The 21,851-nt window shown below is 40.2% G+C and overlaps 1 protein-coding gene, 1 long non-coding RNA gene and 1 other non-coding gene across 6 annotated transcripts in view; 1 reads left to right on the top strand and 2 right to left on the bottom strand.

Annotated features, from left to right (window-relative positions):
- The window catches only part of LOC128604701 (NACHT, LRR and PYD domains-containing protein 4-like), a 197,509-nt gene extending 193,434 nt beyond the window's left edge, over positions 1 to 4,075 (bottom strand). The window contains exon 1 of one of the 3 annotated variants that reach the window (XM_053619803.1): positions 3,911 to 4,071. The gene's annotated coding sequence lies outside the window, so the exon portion shown is untranslated. Of the gene's footprint in view, positions 1 to 3,910 lie in introns of all 3 variants that reach the window. The other 2 variants (XM_053619804.1, XM_053619805.1) reach the window with 2 other exon arrangements.
- A 2,932-nt stretch (positions 4,076 to 7,007) lies between these two features.
- LOC128604743 (uncharacterized) lies at positions 7,008 to 21,691 on the bottom strand. 2 transcript variants are annotated; one of them, XR_008385272.1, is made up of 6 exons: positions 19,260 to 21,691; positions 15,118 to 17,819; positions 9,855 to 10,045; positions 9,390 to 9,523; positions 7,666 to 7,791; positions 7,008 to 7,147 (listed from the first exon to the last, which is right to left on the bottom strand). It is a non-coding gene; the product is annotated as an uncharacterized LOC128604743 (long non-coding RNA). The 2 variants fall into 2 exon arrangements; XR_008385271.1 differs by lacking the exons at positions 15,118 to 17,819; positions 19,260 to 21,691 and having other exon boundaries at positions 7,008 to 7,791; positions 9,855 to 11,916.
- trnag-ucc (transfer RNA glycine (anticodon UCC)) lies at positions 12,359 to 12,430 on the top strand. Its single transcript has one exon. It is a non-coding gene; the product is annotated as a tRNA-Gly (tRNA).
- Positions 21,692 to 21,851: the final 160 nt, after the last annotated feature.

The raw sequence follows: 21,851 nt of genomic DNA on the forward strand, positions 1-21,851 counted from the left end.
AGATTTTAATGTGAAATGTAAGAAAATAATTGAACATCTGAAAGGGAAAAAAAAAGAGAGACACGGAATGGAATAAAGTCATCATGTTAGGAGTGTATAAAAAGGGTAAAAACAATAAACTGATCAATCTGCTTGTGATGTTGTTAAAAAGTGCAATATGGGAGAGAAGAGTTGTGGCAAAAAGAGAAAAATTGTAATGGATGTAGAGCGTGTTTTTACAAGAAAAGTGGAAAAATATATAGAATGTTTGTTTTTCTATTTTAAACAAGAAGATAAAATAGATGAATTTTATAATGTTTTTACACCAGACGTATGTAAGGTGTTTAATGATTTACAATGGAAAGTGCCAGGACAACAAGGGTAATTTTATCATATTAGGAATATAAGTGTTATTTATTTTTTAAGGATTGACTGTTTTAAACTGATATTACAATGGATGTAAATAATAAATGTTTATAAAGTTAGGATTTATTGTTAAATAATGTACATTCTGGTGTATTTTAATGTGAAAAAGTATTTATGCTGTAATATGTTTTTAATGGAATTTTTCAATACTTTTAATAAAAAAATTAAAAAAAAACAAAGCCTGATCTCAGAAGCAAAGCAAAGCAAAGTTGGGCCTGGTTAGTACTTGGTTGGGAGACTGAATGGGACAACTAGGTGCTGTAAGCTTTTAATTTAGATAAGTCTTTTAAGCACTTTACTTTCTCCTGACATTGAAGAATATTCATTACTACACCAATGCAGCCTTCAATTCTGACAGTTATCTCCCATACATGAGAGATTAACTCTAGTGCTACCTAGAACAACCTCCTGGAACTGGTCAACTTTATTAAAATCTGGTGGAATTGGGCCATTTTCATGTTGTTTTTTCAAGACAATTTTCATATCCAAATGTTCAGCAGTTACCATGAAACAGTCCATTTCTGAGAGTCGCCGTATAACCTGTAATAGGAGATGGTGTGGAGTTCTCATCATTTTTTTTTATTCATCCCAGGAAGTTTTCGAACAGAAACCCAGACAAGAAGTCAAGGCTTCCATGTTTTTTGACATCCTCAGAAAGATGGGTTAGCCCATGTACATTGTAGCTAACAAATTCAGGACCATACAACTCAATAAAATGCTTTACAAATGACACTAGCAAACTGTGAGCAGAGTCATTAAGAAATATACAAAGAGTGGATTGGAGAGTATAAAGATAGCAACAGATAACATAAAATTGCTGTACATTGGTTCTGACAGCACATCAAGAAGAACCACTGGACTTGTGTATAACAGAAACGATCGCAATTCTGTTGCTTTCCACCTCAGTCTTTCCGAGAATTGCCTGGGTTTCCTAGCAAAGTCCTCAGGAATATAACGTCTCAAGCTAACAAGTGTGTCTGAGATTATAACACTTTGGCGAGCAAACAAATGGCAACATAAAGACCCTGAAGCAAGCCATAAGTCCAGCAGTTTTCACATAACACCAAGGTGTATGTAATCATGTGGAAAGCATGATACCATGCCAATTCCTGCAGCTTTTAAAAGAGATGTTTCAGTATGATGGTCTTCATCAGACATGTTGATAAAAGACTCATCAGTCCTACGTGGGCTGCTGATCTCAGGAAAGGTCATTCTATGGTTGATGTACACACCAGATTGGATGCACTTGTCACAACCTGAATAACCAGTATGTGATTTAATTCCCTTTATAAAAGCTCTAGCTGGAGCATCTCACAGGATAGATGCGACTTTTAGGAAAAATTGCTTCCCATTTATGGCAAATCCCTTGCTTAACCCTTGCAGTTCACTGACTAGATCTTTCAAATAGTCAGTTCGTGATGTTGGCTTTGATTTACCACAGAACAGAGCAATGACAACTGGTTTCTTAGTATAACCCTGCAGTAACCCTATAATGGGCAAAAACTACAAAGACAAACTTTTAAACAGTGGTAAGCCATCCATGTTCAGTTGAAGTTTGAATTCATACTTCTCTAGAACATAAGACCAGATTCTTTCCATGGTTTTGGACAAAGCTTTAAGAATACCAAAATAATGATATGTGCCACCAGCAACATTTTGGATATTAGATGAAGTTATCTCGTCATCTCGCACTGCAGCACCAAGATCATTTTTTCTTAAATGACATCCAAATGAAGTGAGCATTACATTGACCTTTTTTACTGCTCTTTTTCTAACATTCCGTCTATCCATAATTTTGTAATGACCTGTTTGTTGCTGGTTCCAGTGTTGACTGTCGCACATTTAAAATCTGTATACCATGTTTATATGTTTCTGTAAAGCTGATTTGAGACAACGTCTATTGTAAAAAGTGCTATACAAATAAAATGGAATTCAATTGAATACCGGGGGTTCATGTCTAAACGCTCTGCCCCTGGCGCACCTTGGATGATAGAAGGAAAAAAAAAAAAAATAATAATAATAATCTTATTTTCTGACGTGTCCCCCTGGAACATCCAGAGGGACTTGGTCCAGGAGGGCTACCCATGTAGCCAGGGCTCCCAAACAAAAGATTGACTTTCAGTGGATCGCAACAATGTAGCTGCTCTGCCACTCACAACACCCAGACCCTTAACACCGTCCATATACTTTTGAACACTTCAAAAATTTCAGGACAATATAACTTTTGTGGGAAAAGTCAAGTGCCTATCCTGTAAATTTCCTGTCCTTTAAAGGAGTGACTAACCTTTAATTTTGCTGTAGTGTTTACAGACAAGGTCTTGTTTGCCTCCAGTCTGGTGCCCAATGATTGAAGTTGCAAGAGAGGTAAAACAAGACAAAACTGGTCAACATGACTTTTGAGAGAAAATTCATACACCTATTTCTGTACATTGCTTGATCTAAATGTTCTACATAGCGAATAAAAATCACAGATGACACTTGTGAATAAAACTATTTTATATATGAAATTCAAAAATATATAATATAGTTGTCTTTATATATATATATATATATATATATATATATATATATACACACACACACATATACACACACACACCTCTCTGGAGCTCATCAAAAAAATAAATGGGGTCGTCCATCAACTGAAAGCACGCTGTCCGAGTTAAAATTGAAAGTAGCATTTTGTATGTACTTACTTCTGTTTCTGAATAATTAAGCATTAGGTTATTAGGTATTAGGCCCCTGGGATACCTGGGACTTAGAAGAAACTTGCACTTCGGAAAAGTTTAAGGACAGCCTTATACAGGAAAAGTTTAAGGACAGCCTTATACAGGAACCCTTGGGATACCTGGGACTTTCAATTTTTCAACATTTTCTAGTTATACCAGGGGTCTCTCAAGGTTTCTTCCTCTTAACATCTTGGAGTTTTTCACCACCGGCTTGCTCAACTGGGATAAATTCGCACATTTAAAATCTGTATCCCGTGTTTATATGTTTCTGTAAAGCTGCTTTGAGACAACGTCCATTGTAAAAAGTGCTATACAAATAAACTGGAACTGAATTGAAGTTACAGCGTGGTTTTGCACAACCAAGAATATGAGTCTGTCTCCTTTTCCCTTTCCTTATCAACAGTAGGAAATACAACATACACATACAAATATAATATTTGTACACATGCAAGACCATATAAGGCTGCTTCAGTAAAAAAAAAAGGTCAATTAAAATGAAATATGCAATTAGCCATTATATTCTTGGTTTTAACTAGAGATGCACCGATGTATCGGCCGATACCGAAAGGTTATTTTTCATCTATCGATAATTTAAAAACATCTGATAATCTGACAGCACAAAACTCTAGGAATTACACAGAAAGTATTGGAGTTTATGGCGCTTGATGATCAACCATGCTCTGTAGTGAAGGACATGGGATTTCAGCGACTGGTAAAACTCCTTGAGCCTCGCTACACTTTACCGAGTCGGCGTTATTTCACATTCGTCTGCTTACCGGAGTTATACAACCGTATGGCAGATCATATTCACGAGCTTCTTCATAACCACTCCGCGATGAACTTCACCACAGATGTTTGGTCTTCAGATGTAAGCCTGACGAGTATGCTTAATCTCACTGCTCAGTGGCTCCATTGTGATTTTAAACTTAAAGTCTTGCTTCATGCACAAGAACTTCCCGGTTCTCACACTTCATAAGAAGCACCTGCATCGCGTTGTAAATCGCGCTGCTCGCAGGTGAACTCTCGCGATACTCCTGGGCAGAACGGGAACTCACGTTCCTGCTTCTTAAAGGGCCAGCGGAACATTTTATCCCTAGATGAGAAGGACATCTGTGCACACTGCATGGACAATACACTTAATTAAGGGCTTTAATAACCAGTTTCACAATTGGAAGGTTGTCTTCTTTTTCACCTGGTTATTTATATATAAAAATATAAAGTATTTAGCATGTTTGTATTTAGGTACTTCTGTTTCTAAATAAATAAGCATTATGTCATCAAATCACAAGTCTGTTTTGATTTAATGGTCAGAAGCTGTACTAAATGAAGAATAACCTAAAATCACAAACCTGATACTTGTAAATAAAATCATTTCATATATGCAATTTATTAGATCCTTAAAGTAAAAAGACAGCTAAATAGTGAAAAACATAATTGTTGAATTTATATGAATGAATGACAATAACTTGCTAATAGTCCATCACCTGAATCTTTCTAATGGTCATGTGCTCCAGTCAGTGTTGTTCATGGGGAATTTATTCTACAACTTCTACAGTTGTAGTGAACTTCTACAGTGAAAAAACCCCAACACTTAAAAAAAACAGTTAATGAAGCTGAGGCTCGAAGGCGGGTCGCTGTCATAGAAAGTCTGCTGTTACCGCTGCAAGTACCAGAAATCACTGACTGCAAAACTGTGTTTACAAGAGGAGTCACTGCAGTCATCAAAGTCGATGGGATAGAGATCTGCTGGGCTAGCGGTGTGGATGAAAGGGCTCTTGCTTCATTTTGTGCTTATTTTGTCTTCAATTCAACATATCCATCTCATTTGAAGAACACTCTGATTTTTCTTCAGCAATATGTTTTGAAACTTACTGTGGATGGTGACAAGCCTCTACCTACTCCAGTTACCAGGGTAATCAACCTCTTACAGTAATATCTGCCAAAAATGCCTCGCCTATTCTGTTGTCCTAAATGTTCTCGGAGAACGATTGTCAAATTAATCCAGCACATTGGTCTCATTCATGCACAAGAGGCAAATTTTTCAATAACTTGTGGTCTTAATGACTGTCAGAGGACCTTTTCAAAGTATGAGTCCTTTAGATGTCATATTTACCAAAAGCATAAACACACTGTGTTACAACGGACTATGGCTGATGATCCTCAGCATCTGCTTGAGGAAGTTGAGGAAGAATGTCATAATGACGATGGTGCTTTTGAAGTTTGCAATCCCCTCGGGTCTGAACGTAACAAGCAAAAACTGTGTGCAATCTACTATACAATTGGAAATATGGGTACAAAGTATTGCTCTCAGTTAAAACATTCATTTAGCTTTACTTCCTTTTGTTATCATTATTATTCATACTGTGTGAAATGTGAGGATGAGTGGACTGTCCTCTCACCAGGTGAGGAGGTTGATTACCAGGCACTAGATATATACAATGTTGTTGACAAATTACTTATTAGCACTAGGTATTCTTGCTGAAGACAAAACAGCCCCACTTTATATTGATTTTACTCCTCAACCTTTAATCTATCTTTCTTCTTCTCCTTATTATTATTATTATTATTATTATTATTATTATAGTAGTAGCCTAGTAGTATTCATCTTAGCATAGGATTAGGAAGTGATTTCTAAAAACTGTCAATCACACCTTCATGCTAACTCTGTACATGATGTCAATGGTTCACTGCTCCTCTCTCTCTCTCTCTCTCTCTCTCCGTAGATACTTACAGGGACCCTCGACTTTAAGTCTTTTTATTGCAAAAGCGGCTGCTGAAATAATTTTGTGCAGATGGAAAAAAAACGTATTAGGCTAAGCAAATGTTCCGAGTTTTTTTTCCTAGCAGTTTTTGTTATGTATATGTATTTCATCAGCGCTTCTACGAGTTTCTTTTTTTTTCCCCCGGGAACAATAATATAGCCTTATTCTGTTTACTCAGAAAGACTATAACTTTATTTTCAGTTCCTCTCCTTAACTTCAGTCACTTCCTCACTGAAACCTATAATCAGAATAACTCCAAAGCTCAGGTCTAAGCCTAGGTCTCCACTCTAAATCATGTGTCTAGAACACAGGCTCTGAACTCTTATCTAACACATTTGGTGTTTTATCTGCTCTAAAGCACCCACCTCAGCTCGTGCAGGCCGCTTAATTAGCTGATGACTTGAATCAGGTGAGTTTGGTGCAGGTTCTAATTGAACATCCTCAGGAGTGTAAAGAAGCCTCTCTCTAATATCTTTCTTACCGGTTCAACTCCAACTTCATCACCACCCCAAGAAAGCACTGCATGTTAGTAGTGTTCAGGGTCAGTATCTAAACTGATAGTCTATTCACACACACTAGCACTAATACACTTCACATCCAGTATTTCCTTCTCTAATGTAGTGGGTTCACTGGTAACAGGTTTGTCTGATTAGTATTCTGGAGAAGGTTAACAATGTCGGTGTGTTGGTTTGGAGTTGTAGTTTGTGTTTGCCATGTTTGTAGTCTGAGGTGCATTCTGGGAAACGGAGTCGCTGGTTTGCTGTGACATGACAATGACACTTGAGAGTTTACTGTTCAAGACTCAGAATTACTAGACATTACTATAATTAGCATCAAGCTGCACATGACATTTTATGAAAGTAGTACTATGTTTTTTCTCATTTACCGGTACCTCATACAGTCAAAAGGTTATTGAATTTTAATTATTTTTCTTAAAAATAAAATTAAAAAATGTAAAAACTGAGTTGTGTCGTGGAAATTAGACAACACTTGCAGACTCGTCCTCTGAGGTGAAAAAGGTTTATTACAGAAAGATGGTTAATACAGCATAGAAGAAGTATCCCAGAAGACAAAAAAATTTACATGATTATCCTGTTTACAACGTTTACAGCCAGGCTCTTAATGCATGCTGTTACCTTCTTGAGCATCAGTGAATGTTTGCACCTTTTGGAATAGTCGTGTACGAGTCCCTCGGTTGTCCTCAGTGTGAAAAGATGGATCGGAACATCATATAACCGCTACTGGAAAGGGCTAAAATATGCAGGAAAAGCAAAGTATGTGAAGGACCTGGAGGATTTTTCTGAAGAACAGTGGGCAGTTTAACTGCTCAGGACAAACAAGGGACTCATGAACAACTATCATAACACATAAAAAGAGTCGTGGATCATTCAGGTAACGACACACAGTATTAAGAATCAAACGTGTGTAAACTTTTGAATGGGGTCATTTTGATTAATTCAGCTATTATCTTGTGGACTATATGTAAACATCTGTTATGTGAAATAGCTTATTCATGGTGGTACTAAATAAGAAACTTAGGATTTTTATGATCAATCTTATTTTGTTAAGAGTATTAAGATTTCGTAGATTCTGCAAGGGGTATGTAAACTTCCGACCGCAACTGTATAGCCACCCAGCTACCAACACACACACACACAATTTCAACCACTTAAAAACAGCAAGGACTTTTATAAACAATCAAAAATAGACTATAATATGAACATTTTAACAAATTAACAAAGACACCACAGTTAAAACACTCTAAATACCTTCTTTTTGCAAAAGTTTTCAAAAGTCTTCTCTTGCGCCTGCACTCTCGATCTGATGCCAGCTGGAGCCACCTCTTCATGGTCCCCTCGACCTCCATCTCTGCAGCTTTAGCCGTGAAGAGGTTTCTATGAACATTGGAAGAAAGCAATACATATCGTAAGGTTATTATAAATCTTAAGCATTAATTACATTTATACCATGGTCAGTGTGAATATTGGATTCTGAATGGCTGGAAGGTGTGCATTATAACCGTTTATTGCACAGGTAGTTCCAGTCAGTTTGATCACTGTGAGCATTTCTAAATCAACGCGCAGCCTACATGCACACACAAATACACACACACACGCACATACACTCGAGCACACAGAGACATTCGTGAACACACATTCGTACACACAGACACTTCTTGCCGGCGCTGTCTGCAACTTTAACAAAAAAAATAGCTTTGCTGGTGAAAAGTTACATTATATTTCTCAGCAATGAGGTGTTACCATCACTGTTTGTGAAGTAATTCAACTCTCAGTTTTACTACACTACTGCTGCGCAACACTGACTATGTTTACATGGACAGCAGTAATCTAATTATTGACCTTACTCTGAGTAAGATAATAACGTGATTAAGGTGTTTACATGAGTCGCTTTTAGAATACTCCTGTCATGTTCCCATTTTACATGTTATAGAACATAATTAGATTAACAGCCCGCGTCATTACGTCACCGCGCCACGCCGTCCGACGTCCCTCCAGAATTTCACGTATCAACATACAGTTCGTCTTCGTTATGGTATAGTATACAGTTTTGGGTGTTTTTATTTAATTTTTTTATGAACGCTTTAAGCGCAGTTATTTTTTTGTCATGCTGTACGTGCAAATAGACAACTGCTTGAAGCCGTGAGCTGCATCCCAAACCGTGCACTTAGCGTCTCCATAGTAGCCAAGATAGATGTATTTTCCCCACTACAGGCCTATAGTAGGCAAGTATGCGGTTTGGGACGCAGCCGTGCTCTCTTGTTCGCCGTAAAATGTTGAGCACTGCCGTGTGTGTACGTGTCCTGTCGCAAAATGCGGTGAAAACTCACATGACGTTAATAATGTGATTCAGGTGTTTACATGTCTGTAATACACGTTGATAATGCGACTAAAACAGGAGTACTCGACATGTCTTAATTCGATTAGTGCTTACTTCGAGTAACTTGACTTTAATCAGATTAAGGTAATTAAAAATTGCTGTTTACATGGTAGTTTCTTAATCAAAGTATCGTCTTAATCGGGTTAACAGTGGATTGTTGTTGTCCATGTAAACGCACTGACTGACTGCTGAGAGGCACATGATGCAGGTAATTCATATATGCTTAATCTCTCTGTCTCTGATAGATATCGGTCAATTCATTCAAATAAATGTAATCTCATCACACTACTTTATCTCTGTGTCTGATTTATATCGGGCAAAATTCCAGATCTAACGACCTAACTAATAGAAATTAACGGTTATTTTAAACTTCTAATCAAAGTTTGTGCTTCTAAAATCAATGACAGCTTTAATGTTATTAATTGTGGAAAGACCATGGTATAAGCGGGGTAATCCATGGCTAGGTGACGATTTGAACCAGTGGTTCTTTTCCTCCACATCATGCACTAAAATCGTTTAATGCACATCTAGCTATTACCCCTTACATATCATCTGAGAGAGACAGCTAATTCTGTATGTAAACAGATATACCTACCAATCACGACCTCTCCGAGTTGGAGAGTGGCCAGTGAAGTCTTTCCATTGACTCCCCTCCAATTGAGGTTCTTTGCCAGGGAGTTAGCAATCACCCTCTTCAATATGCGCCAGGTGCAGTCAAGCACATCTGCCCTGTCAATAAGCGCCAACCAGTTTACCTGAAACCGATGATTTTTAAAACAATAATATAATATAAAATAATATAAAATATATATAATTAATAAGAATGTATTGCCTTGTCAACTGTGTCAGTGCTCCTCACTACTTCTGCAGTTACCCTGCCCTGTGTGCTTTCCATGTTTTGCTCCTCTACCAAAGATTAGGTCATAACTGTTCCCTCGTATCAAAGTGGTGTTGAATGTTGTGCTTTGAGTACGAGTGTGTCACCTTGAGAAAACAAACACTCTCAGTAGCTGTGTAATTGTGCAAGCAATTGTTAACAAAAAAAGAAAAAAATTCTCACCAGTTTTTGCTTGCAATCTGGGCTCTGTTGCATCCTTTGCTCCAGACTATGCAGTTGAGGAAGATCTTGCAGGGCAGTAAATCTTCATCAGTATCCAAAGACTGCACCTGGAACACCTGTAGTTGAAGCAAGCTCAGTGGTTTGTTGGTCCAGCACCATCTCTAATTTAGTCAACACCTCCCTCAGCATGGCTATGGTAAAGAAGTTAACAATATTTACAAATGATACACACTACAAAACTGTACAACTCCATCCTCAGTCTTATTCCTAACCTACACAAATTCCAGTAAGATGGCTGAGTGGAAATCACGGTTAATTAATACCTACAAAAGAAAGTCAATCAGAAAGCAGGAGAATACTTGGTACTGCCGGTACTGAAAAAAAAACTTATCGTATCATTCTTTTTAAAATTTTAGTATCAACTTGGTACAGATACTTTTGACATCACAACTTACCAATTACAACATCCTTGAATTGCAGGGATGCCAAGGATATTTTCCCATTCATTTGTAACAGATAGCTGCACAGTGACAGGGGTGGCTGTGGATCAGGTGGTAGAGCGGGTTATCCACCAATCGTAGGGTTGGCGGTTTGATTCCCAGCCAGCATGACTCCACATGCCAAAGTGTCCTTGGGTAAGACACCGAACCCCAAGTTGCTCCCGATGGCAAGTTAGCGCCTTGCATGGCAGCTCTGCTACCGTTGGTGTGTGAATGGGTAAATGAGACACAGTGTAAAGCACTTTGGATAAAAGCGCTATATAAGTGCGCCATTTACCATTTTACCATTTAGTGACGCAGAAGCGGAGTCCGTTCCATTCCGTGGTGTTTTAATTAACGGAAGTAAAAAAAGAGATGAAGAGAAGGGTGGGGTCTTAGGAAGCAATGAAAAGAACAGGTGACTAGGTGAGAGAAAGCGGGACGCGGAAATGAGAGCCAGGTGGGAATGGCGGAACTGATGGTGTGCGTTTGCCAAGGACCATGCTAATGCTCTTACTGTGGATTATAACCTTGTGGATATTGATTCAGGAGGCTGGCGAACACTTCGGGAATATTCTGCCAAGGTGAATAAACGAGCGAGCGGAGTTTTGAGGGTTCGGAGGCACGTCACGGTTTTGAGATCCTTTCTTTAATACTTTTGTGGAGAACCAGTATGTTTAAATCGTTGGATGTTACTGTCTGTAAAGAACTCCGAGTGTTAAGCGGAATCTGACTGCCGGTTTCCCATGCTTTCGGGTTCACGAACTCCCGTACGCCTAAATCACCGCCATTGAAGTGCAGCTTTTAAAGTGAACAACTTTTTTGTTTTGGTTAAGAATTATTTTGGGGTTAAATGTTTTTTTTTCTGCCTTTTGTGTGTGAAAATTTTCTTTCATGAATAGAGCCTTGTTTCCTTATGGGTGCATTTATTAATCCCACATAGGGGAACTTTTTGGTTGTCATTATTTCGGTTTCTATGACTGAAACGATCTGTATTTTCTTATGTTTATTGCATAAATAATAATAAACTTATTTTGTAAGAATTGAGTAGCCTTATTCTGAGTGATGTCCAAATTATAAGTTATAAGTGACTGTTAATTTGAACTGTCTGGCATCCAAACCCCATAAGGTACCACGCTACAGAGTGGCGCCCAAATGGGGACCGAACCGTAAGATTTAGAAAGTTTAGTTGGGGTACTGAACTTAACAGACTTGGACATTTGCGTTATTGATGGACTTGACCATTGTTAATTATTGTGAAATACAGTGTGTACATATATTTTCAGTTTTTCTGGTTGGTGTTTACATGAAATGTATGGTTACTGAGAACATTCAGGAGTCTGTGTAACTACTTGCTGCTCTGTATTGTTTCTCTTATTCCCTGGCCATGTCTACCCCTACCCCTTGAATCAAGCGCATCATTACTCTTGTCTTCTTGATGAAGGAAAGAGCCAGGCTTCCACGTTCAGTGGAAAAGCAGAGACTGCCTGTGATTTTGCAAGCAGCTGTTATCTGCCTTGCTACAAAAGCTCAATGGAAGGGAAACCGCTCCCAGCCTTTTTCGGGCGTAGCCCTCTTTAGCCGATAGGTGAACTTGGCGACCAGTACTTTACGGAAAATTTTCCAGTCACGCACAGAGTCTTATTGAGCAACAAAAGAGCCAGGCTTCCCCTTTCTGTGGAAAACCAGAGACTCCCTTTCATTTTGTAAGCAAATGTTAACTGCTTTGCTACAAAAGCACAAAAGAAGGAAATCTGCTCTGTCCAAGGTCTCGCTTTCCGGCTGTTCCTAGAGGACCTGATCCTACTGTGATGACAACCGGTCAGTTATTAAAGCAAAGTTCAAAACTTCCAGCTTGCTTCTGCCCAGTCTCGAACCAGGGACCTTTCACATGTGAAGCAAACGTGATAACCACTACTCTACAGAAACCACGACAGGAGCGCCCTTTAGCTGTTGCCTATGGTCTGCTGATGAGAAGAGCACATACTTAAACTTTTGTTCAGCAGAGTTGAATTGCCTAGCGTGGCATTGGTGGTATAGAGGTGAGCATAGCTGCCTTCCAAACAGTTGACCTGGGTTCGATTCCCGGCCAATGCACGGATTGTAACTTGGAGTTTCTCGAGGTGCTTTATGGTAGTTGGCACAAAAGGAAGGAATCACCTACCTGAAAATAAATGGGTCAACATAATGTGCCATAGGCTTCTCGGCAGGCTTCCCACTTGTTTTCTTAGTGCTTCTTCGCTGTTTGCAAACACAGAATATCCAATATGACATGAAGTGCATTCACACTTATTTACAGTTAATGAGCTGACTGACACTGCATTGATTCCACAAGGGAGGTACAGTGAGGGAAAAAAGTATTTGATCCCCTGCTGATTTTGTATGTTTACCCACTGACAAAGAAATGATCAGTCTATAACTTTAATGGTAGATTTATTTGAACAGTGAGAGACAGAATAACAACAAAAAAATCCAGAAAAACGCACATCAAAAATGTTATAAATTGATTTGCATTTTAATGAGGGAAATAAGTATTTGACCCCTCTGCAAAACATGACTTAGTACTTGGTTTAAAAACCCTTGTTGGCAATCACAGAGGTCAGACGTTTCTTGTCGTTGTCCACCAGGTTTGCACACATCTCAGGAGGGATTTTGTCCCACTCCTCTTTGCAGATCTTCTCCAAATCATTAAGGTTTCGAGGCTGACGTTTGGCAACTCGAACCTTCAGCTCTCTCCACAGATTTTCTATGGGATTAAGGTCTGGAGACTGCCTAGGTCACTCCAGGACCTTAATGTGCTTCTTCTTGAGCCACTCCTTTGTTGCCTTGGCCGTGTGTTTTGGGTCATTGTCATGCTGGAATATCCATCCACGACCCATTTTCAATGCCCTGTCTGAGGGAAGGAGGTTTTCACCCAAGATTTGACGGTACATGGCCCTGTCCATCGTCCTTTTGATGCGGTGAAGTTGTCCTGTCCCCTTAGCAGAAAAAAAACCCCAAAGCATAATGTTTCCACCTCCATGTTTGACGGTGGGGATGGTGTTCCAGGGGTCATAGGCAGCATTCCTCCTCCTCCAAACACGGCGAGTTGAGTTGATGCCAAAGAGCTCCATTTTGGTCTCATCTGACCTCAACGCTTTCACCCAGTTGTCCTCAGAATCATTCAGATGTTCATTGGCAAACTTCAGACAGGGATGTATATGTGTTTTCTTGAGCAGCGGACCTTGCGCGCGCTGCAGGATTTCAGTCCTTCACGGCATAGTGTGTTACCAATTGTTTTCTTGGTGACTATGGTCCCAGCTGCCTTGAGATCATTGACAAGATCCTCCCGTGTAGTTCTGGGCTGATTCCTCACTGTTCTCATGATCAATGTAACTCCACGAGGTGAGATCTTGCATGGAGCCCCAGGCCGAGGGAGATTGACAGTTCTTTTGTGCTTCTTCCATTTGCGAATAATCGCACCAACTGTTGTCCCCTTCTCACCAAGCTGCTTGGCAATGGTCTTGTAGCCCATTCCAGACTTGTGTAGGTCTACAATCTTGTCCCTGACATCCTTGGAGAGCTCTTTGGTCTTGGCCATGGTGGAGAGTTTGGAATATGACTGATTGATTGCTTCTGTGGACAGGTGTCTTTTATACAGGTAACAAACTGATATTAGGAGCACTCCCTTTAAGAGTGTGCTCCTAATCTCAGCTCGTTACCTGTATAAAAGACACCTGGGAGCCAGAAATCTTTCTGATTGAGAGGGGGTCAAATACTTTTTTCCCTCATTAAAATGCAAATTAATTTATAAAATTTTTGACATGCGTTTTTCTGGATTTTTTTGTTGTTATTCTGTCTCTCACTGTTCAAATACAACTACCATTAAAATTATAGACTGATCATTTCTTTGTCAGTGGGCAAACGTACAAAATCAGCAGGGGATCAAATACTTTTTTCCCTCACTGTATATGCTGGTGTGTATGCACTTAGGTTCACTCTTAGGCAATTATTTAAATGTTCATCTGTCAGTCTTGTTCTGAATTTAGATTCGATCATGTTCATATCAGAACACGCTGCTTCACAAAGGTCTGTAGATCCAAATAAAGCAGATGCTTTGAGGGCAGCTTGGTGAATGTTCTTGTAGTTTTCTGGGTCTACAAGTCTCCAGAAATGTTGTGAATGTTGCTGAGATTTCAGCTGGATATGATTTTGGAGATTAATAACCTCCAACTCCATCTCTACAGCATTGACATTGAACAGTTCAGCCATCTGCTTTGAAATGTGATCCATGTTTATCTCCATGAAAGACTTGGCAACAAATGCCACACATATCTCAAGATTCTCAAAATCACTGAACCTTTCCTCAGATTCCTGCCCAGGCCTGGACAGGAGGTCACAATACTCGAGTACATCCAAAACTTTGGTTGCATTTGCATGGCTTTCTTTCTATTTTTACCAATGAGGGGAAGTGTTGCAATCTTTTGTTTTTCAATTGCTGAAGGTAAAATGACAGTTTTGCTTTAAATACCTTCACAGCACTGATCATATCACATATGGTTTTGTCTTTACCTTGTAACTGAAGATTGAGCTGATTCAGTTTCTCTGTCACATCAGCCAAGAATGCAAGATCAAGCAGCCATCAGACAACAGGTTAGTGTCCCCCCCCCCTTGGTTCCATTAAAGCCTTAATTTCACTCACCAAGGAAATAAAACGGTGAAGTACCTTACTCCTACTCAACCATCTGACTTCTGTATGAAGGAGATCGCCATACTCTGCAGAAATTTTGAATACAAATTCTTACATTCAGCCATAATCCAGTCCAGACATTCCGTCATCTGCTCCGTGCAGCACTGCTTCATACACGCTGTAGGAGAAAATAAAGACTTCAGATCATCATCACCATCATCACCACCATTATCACCATCATCATCATCATCGTCCTCATAATCGTCATCATCGTCGTCATTGTCATCATTGCCATCATTGTCACCCTCATTGCCGTCATCACCATAGTCACCGTCATCATAATCATAATCGTCATCATAATCGTCATCGTTCTCATCATCGTAATCATAATCACCATCATCGTCATCTTCGTCGTCACCATCATCGTAATCATCATCATCATCATCGTCACCATCATCGCCGTCATATCATCGTCATTGTCATCATCATCACCATCGTTATCATCATCGTCGCCGTCATCATCATCTTCATCGTCATCATCATAATAATCACGTCATCAACATTGTCATCATCATGGTCATAGTCATCATCTATCGTCATCATCATCATCGTCACCATCATCGTCATCATGATCATCATCGTCAACATCATCGTCGTCATCAACATCGTCAACATTGTCACCATCATCATCACACTCCAATGCCCTCCAAAACCATAAAAAATAATTAAAAAAAAACTCAGAAAACCTCTGAAACCCTCCGAAATGCTAAAAAACTCAAAACCCAAAAAACCCGCCAAAACAGTCCAAAAACCCCTCAAACCCTCCAAACCTGAAAAAACTCTCCAAAAAAAAAAAAACCCCTCAAAACCCCAAAAGTTGCAGCTTTATTACAGATGTGTTGAAAATGTTTAATTTCTCAAGGGTTTACATTGGAGACCCCCTAATGGTCAAAAGAATAAAGACATGTAGAACTGCAGCACAGTAAACCTTTACTGTGTGTAAAGGCCAAGAAGAAATAAGCAGCTGATATACACATCAGATAAAGTAGTTCCTGAAGGAGCCGGGCCAGACTGGGACAGAAATTGGGACAGAAACTGGGTCTCACACCCACCCGGTCCTCCCCATACACAATAATACATGTTTGATGTGAACATTAATAAAGCTATTGACCTGTAGCTGCATGATTTCATGTACAGTGCTGCTGTCACGTGATTAGCTGAGTGTATATGGGCCATTGTTCCAGTGATACAATAGAGACTATAATAATTAGAAAATATATTTATAATTAAAATCTACAAGTTAATATAGGAAATTTAAGTAAGACTAGTGAATTTAAATTCAATTTGCATATCCCTCATCAAAAAAAAGTTGAGCAGACATGACAGTACGTTTTTTTATTCATGAACACGCATATGTACATAAAATTAATCAGATCTCTACACTTAAAGGTCGTAAACCCTGTTACCTCAGTGTCAAGCCTGTTACCCTTGTGTAACCAGTGTTACCTCAGTGTCAAGCCTGTTACCCTTGTGTAACCAGTGTTACCTCAGTGTCAACCCTATTACCCTTGTGTAAACAGTGTTACCTCAGTGTCAAGCCTGTTACCCTTGTGTAAACAGTGTTACCCTCACGTCAACTATAAAGTTTGTATCTCCATGTGGTATTCGTGTACTGTGAAGTATCTGGTGTTAAATTTTGGGAAAATGAAGAAAACTAAAGTACAAGTTACACTCTAAACACAAGTTCCATTAAATCATCTTCAGAGAAATGCTGTTACTACAGACTTCGTATAGTAACTGATACTCTAGATAAATATCCCCGCTCATGCCAAGGGATCAAGTGGACACACACATTCATGATAAAAAGAGACTTTATTTACAGTTTACATTTTCATATCACTATAATTTGATTAAAATTACACCTCTTATTTAACAGCTCAGATCAGTAGTTCATAGAGTACAGAAGATACCAATAAGGCCACATTGTGAAGCACACACACATAAAAGGACACATTTTGATATTTTGTAAAATTAGAATAATTTTAAGTTTTTTTTTTGTTTTTTTTTTTTAAATAGCAAGCTTTTTGTGCCAATTGACAGGCATGTCTGAGTAAGTGAGGGCGGAGCTTAAGTATAATCTGAACTGTATAACATTACCACTAGCTTCTGTTTTTATTTCTTTAGTATTTGTGGGCATAAAAGCCTGCCTATAATTAAACAGTATAATAGTTTAGTAATATCAGCTGTGCTAGCCCGTCACCTACCCACAGCACTAGTTAACATAGCGAACATTAACGTTACCTACCCAGCAGTCGCTATACAGCATTAAATAGATGATCAAGCTGAACAAGTGGAAAGAAAAGCTAACGGATGTCACATGATTAAGTTGAAAAAAAATTCACATAAGCTCCACCCATACTGAACCAGGAACACCTGTCACATGGCAAATTCAGTATATACGGACTGTGTGTGCGAGAAAGAGAGAGGTAATGCAACACATGTCCAGCAGAGGGAGCTGGTGAACTGTGTGTTTCTCCAGTACACACACCCCAGAGATAAAAGAGAAGAGAGATTTTCCTCCCATTAACCACAGCATGAGGTCATTAAATAACTCACACACAGAAATTAAATAAAATGCATTTTTAAATCCAAACCTGTGACTGTAAATGTATGTATAGTGTATGTGAACATGTACGCATGTGCGTGTGTGTGTGTTTACAGTCACAGTGTGTTTTGCTGGTCTCCTAGCTGCGAGTTTCACTCTCAAAGGCGGGCTTATCGTAGTGCAGTGGCACTTCAAACACACTGCCTCCAAACCTGCAAGCCAATCACAGCACAGGGTACAGTCATTGAATAGAGCCTCCATATGGAAGCGTACCTCTGCACTGAGGAGCACGCCCTCCTAAACAGTTAGGGCAGCTACGAGAAAACAGGTTCCCAGTCCATCACTGAATGCAGAAATACATAACCAGAGCCATCTCTCCCTACAGCTCTTGCCTGGCGTCCCACTGAAGATACGCAGGGTTGAGCCTGGCCAGTACTGGGAGACCTCCTGGGGAAAACTAAGCTTGCTGATGGAAGTGGTAATAGTGAGACCAGCAGGGTGGGCTCACCCTGTGGTCTGTGTGGGGTCTAATGCCCCAATATAGTGACGGGGACACTACTGTATAAACGGCACTGTCTTTTGCATGAGACATTAAACTGAGGTCCTGACTCTCTGTGGTCATTAAAAATATAAAACATAAATAAAAATAAATAAATAAATAAATAAATAAATAAATAAAAAAAAAAGAGTAGGGGTATAACCCCAGTGTCCTGCCCAAATTCCCTCATTGGCCTTCTCGATCACCCCCTAATAATCCCCATCTCTGAATTGGCTACATCACTCTCTCCTCTCCACTAATAGCTGGTGTGTGGTGGGAGTTCTGGAGCACTATGACTGCTGTCCCATCATCCAGGTGGAGGATACACACTAGTGGTCTCCTCCCAGTGTAAAGCACTTTGAGTGTCTAGAAAAGTGCTATAGAAATATAACTGTAACCAAGTAACTTGAAGATGCCCCACCTGCCAGAGAAAATCACCATGAAACCTGCCCTGGATCTCCACAGGTGACAAGACCAACACCAAAAACTGTCAGCCACTGTGAAGAACACCGCTGCTGAGCTATTCCCATTATATGGAGAAAAGTATTAGAACAGCAAGGACAATTATTTTGGCTTGCCATATACTGGAAACATTTGGGCTTGAGATCAAACGATGAATAGGAGTTGATTAACAAATTTAGATGTAAATATTAGGAAATTAAATTCTGGTCAAACAACTTAAAATATGGCACCTTGTGTTTAAACCTACCCATTTTTCAAATGATCAAAAATATTGGAACATGTTTGGAATGTCCTAAAAATGACCGACATATCTCAAACCCAAATGTCTTCAGTGTATAGTAAAAACAAATCCTGGGCTTCAGAGGGAACTGTATTGACAGACCAGCGCACGTCCTGACACCATGTTTCCATCGAACCTAGGACAAGAATATCAGCGTTCTCACAAACCTTATGGCCTCTCGTCAGTTGAGCCACAATCTTGAATCTTTTTGTGGTCATGCTAGTATGTTTAGTCCAAATACAGGTGTGTGCTTCCAAAATAATACCCCCCCCACACACACACACAGTGAACAAACTAGCTCATTAGCAGCAGCTTCTGGAATTCAGCAAGGCAGGCTGAAATACAGTGTGTGTGTGCACGTGCACTTCTCACCTTCATGTGTGTGGTCAGCAGGACCCAGCTGCTCTGTTGTATGCAGAGATTCATATCCAGAAAAGGCAGCATCGCTGTGTGAGAGACTCGGAGTTGGGGTGTATGCTGGAGACTGAGTCACAGTGTGTGTGAAAGTACTCAGTGCTGCTGGGAAACGAATGCAAAGCAGAAGTGACCGTCTACATGTGCTGCTCCTCAACATCCGTCTCTAGAGAGATGAGAAACTCTCATGAATCCATTTACGCACACACCTCACCTCTACTCTGAGGGATTTGAGGATGTCACACGTACATCGGGCAGGTCCTGTGATCCATCAGCCATGGCTCAACACATGCCTTATGGAAGAAGTGACCACACAGACAGACAGACAGACAGACACACACAGGGTAAGACTGATAATGTGCTATGGACACAATTCTGTCTTGCAGGGTTTCAGAATGTAAAGTTTCGAGTCCAGAGCTCTGAGGTGTACACTGGCACTGCAGAGAATCCTGTACCCTCCTCACTCTCATCTCATGCAGTGCATTCTGGATATTACAGTCTTACTGATATTCCACAAACTCCACATTTCAAGTCTACCAACAGTGTAACAGAGGTAATTTCCTACTGCCTAACTCATTCTCTACCCCTAGCCCCTTAATTCCAAAAGCTTAACCCCTAGCCCATTAGCACCAAGTGCTTGTGATCAGGGTGTGGTTCAGGAGGTATGGAGAGTTCAGTTCCTCGTTCTAAAGATATTGAGACCACAGTGTCAGAAACTGAAACTCCTCCACCTGGATTTTCTGCTGTCTGTGTTGTAAACAACATTAATCTGAATTTGACTAAACCAGAAGAAATAAATGTCACAGCGTCTCAGATTGTTTCCGAATAAGCAAATCAGACACACCTCCCCACCAAACAATCAGCTTTAGGGTTACGGTACACTTTAGTATTTTTACTTTTAACTATATGTTTTCTTACTCTTCCTCAAATAGAGATGTTCTATGCGTAGTAAAAGGTCGGTTGTACCGGAGCCGAAGTTTCTCTTTTCTTTTTCTTGCTGAGTAAGAAAAGTCCAGAAAGCAGGAGGGCAGTTCTCAATAGAGGAATTGTTTTTGAAAGTTTTTGCTAGAATGCTTGCAATTTCTTTTTTGAAGTCGGGAGTGTGCCGTGCTGTTGTATTTGTATGTGTTGTATTTACAGTGACCAGCGTGTGCAGAAAGCGCAGGACCTGGTCCAGGCCGAGTCACAGCTGCACAGCCTCATGATGGACAGCGTTAATCAGAACTCAGGACCCAGTTGGCTCCCGCTGTCATGGCAACAGGGCCCAGACCAACACACGACGATGGATGATGTCAAAACCACGCCACCCTGCCATAACCTCAGCCCACCTGCCGTGGTGGATCTCACCCAATCAGGATCGGACGAGCTGGAGACGATGAGCATGGATGGAGGGATGGAGGTGAAGGATGAGCATGTGATGGATTTATCTACACAGGTGACAGGACAGTTATTTTGGACAAGTGTTTAAGAGCATAAATGATGAGGAGCGTTTAATCATAGAGGAGAAATCCGATCATACACACTCACTCAAATCAGACCTTGCACATTTCTCCTTTCATGCAATCAGATTCATCTGTAGTTCTGTTGGGAATTGAGTCAAACATACCAAAAGCATTATCAGAGGTGGACTTTGATTCAAAAGCCTGCATCGAGTTTGATGCTGATGCATCTAAACCTCTGCCATTGGAGCTATAGATGAATCTGACCCCACACCCAACAATGATAGTGGTAGGCAGAAATCAGTATATTTCACTGCAGCAGACGAGTCCTTGCTCTGCCCCACCAAGAAGAAAAAACTGCGAGTCATCTATGATGGTGAGGAAGAGGGGCATGAAGAAGAAGAGGTGGAGAAACCTGTTTTGGCTAGCAGTCCATTAGCTCGCAGCTTCATGGGCCTCAGATCTTCCACACCCAAATCCATGCTGAATAATGGCACCAACCGCAGATGCAGCATGAACACATCAATCGCATCACGACGCTCATGAGTAGAGTCACAGCTGCAGGATATGGAGGAGGAAGAGGAGGAACCAGAGACGAAAGAGGAAAAATTAGAGGAGTGGGAGGAGCCAGAGGACGAGCCAGAGCCTAGTGAACACATGGTTGAGTGCGAGGAGGAAGAGGAAGGTGATGGTAAAGAGCTTCACTGACGTTCAACTGGCCTCTAGTGAAGTTGTGCATCAGTGTGCAGCCACTGAAGTGCAGAGTCCAAATGATGTCAAACATCAAGAGGAATCGTTTGATTCACTGGTGCATTCTGGGAAACAGTGTTTGTCTGAAGGGAGGAAACAGGAAGCACTGGACTTTTTTCTGAAGGCCATTGACATTAACACTGGAGACAGTGAGATACAACTGCTCATCAGCTTACTGTACAGACACCTGAGTCACTGACACACACACACACACCTGCATCATCATCCAACCGTACAGACACAGTCACTGACACACACAGTGTGTGGGTGGGTCTTCCAGCTAAAGTGGTTTAGAATTAGGCCTAGATTTGAGGAATGCTGCATGGTGCATGCTCTATGCCATATGAGGAGTTTTGTACAT

The sequence above is a fragment of the Ictalurus furcatus genome, unplaced genomic scaffold (assembly GCF_023375685.1).
Source record: "Ictalurus furcatus strain D&B unplaced genomic scaffold, Billie_1.0 scf2, whole genome shotgun sequence".
In the NCBI taxonomy this organism is placed as follows: Eukaryota; Metazoa; Chordata; class Actinopteri; order Siluriformes; family Ictaluridae; genus Ictalurus; species Ictalurus furcatus.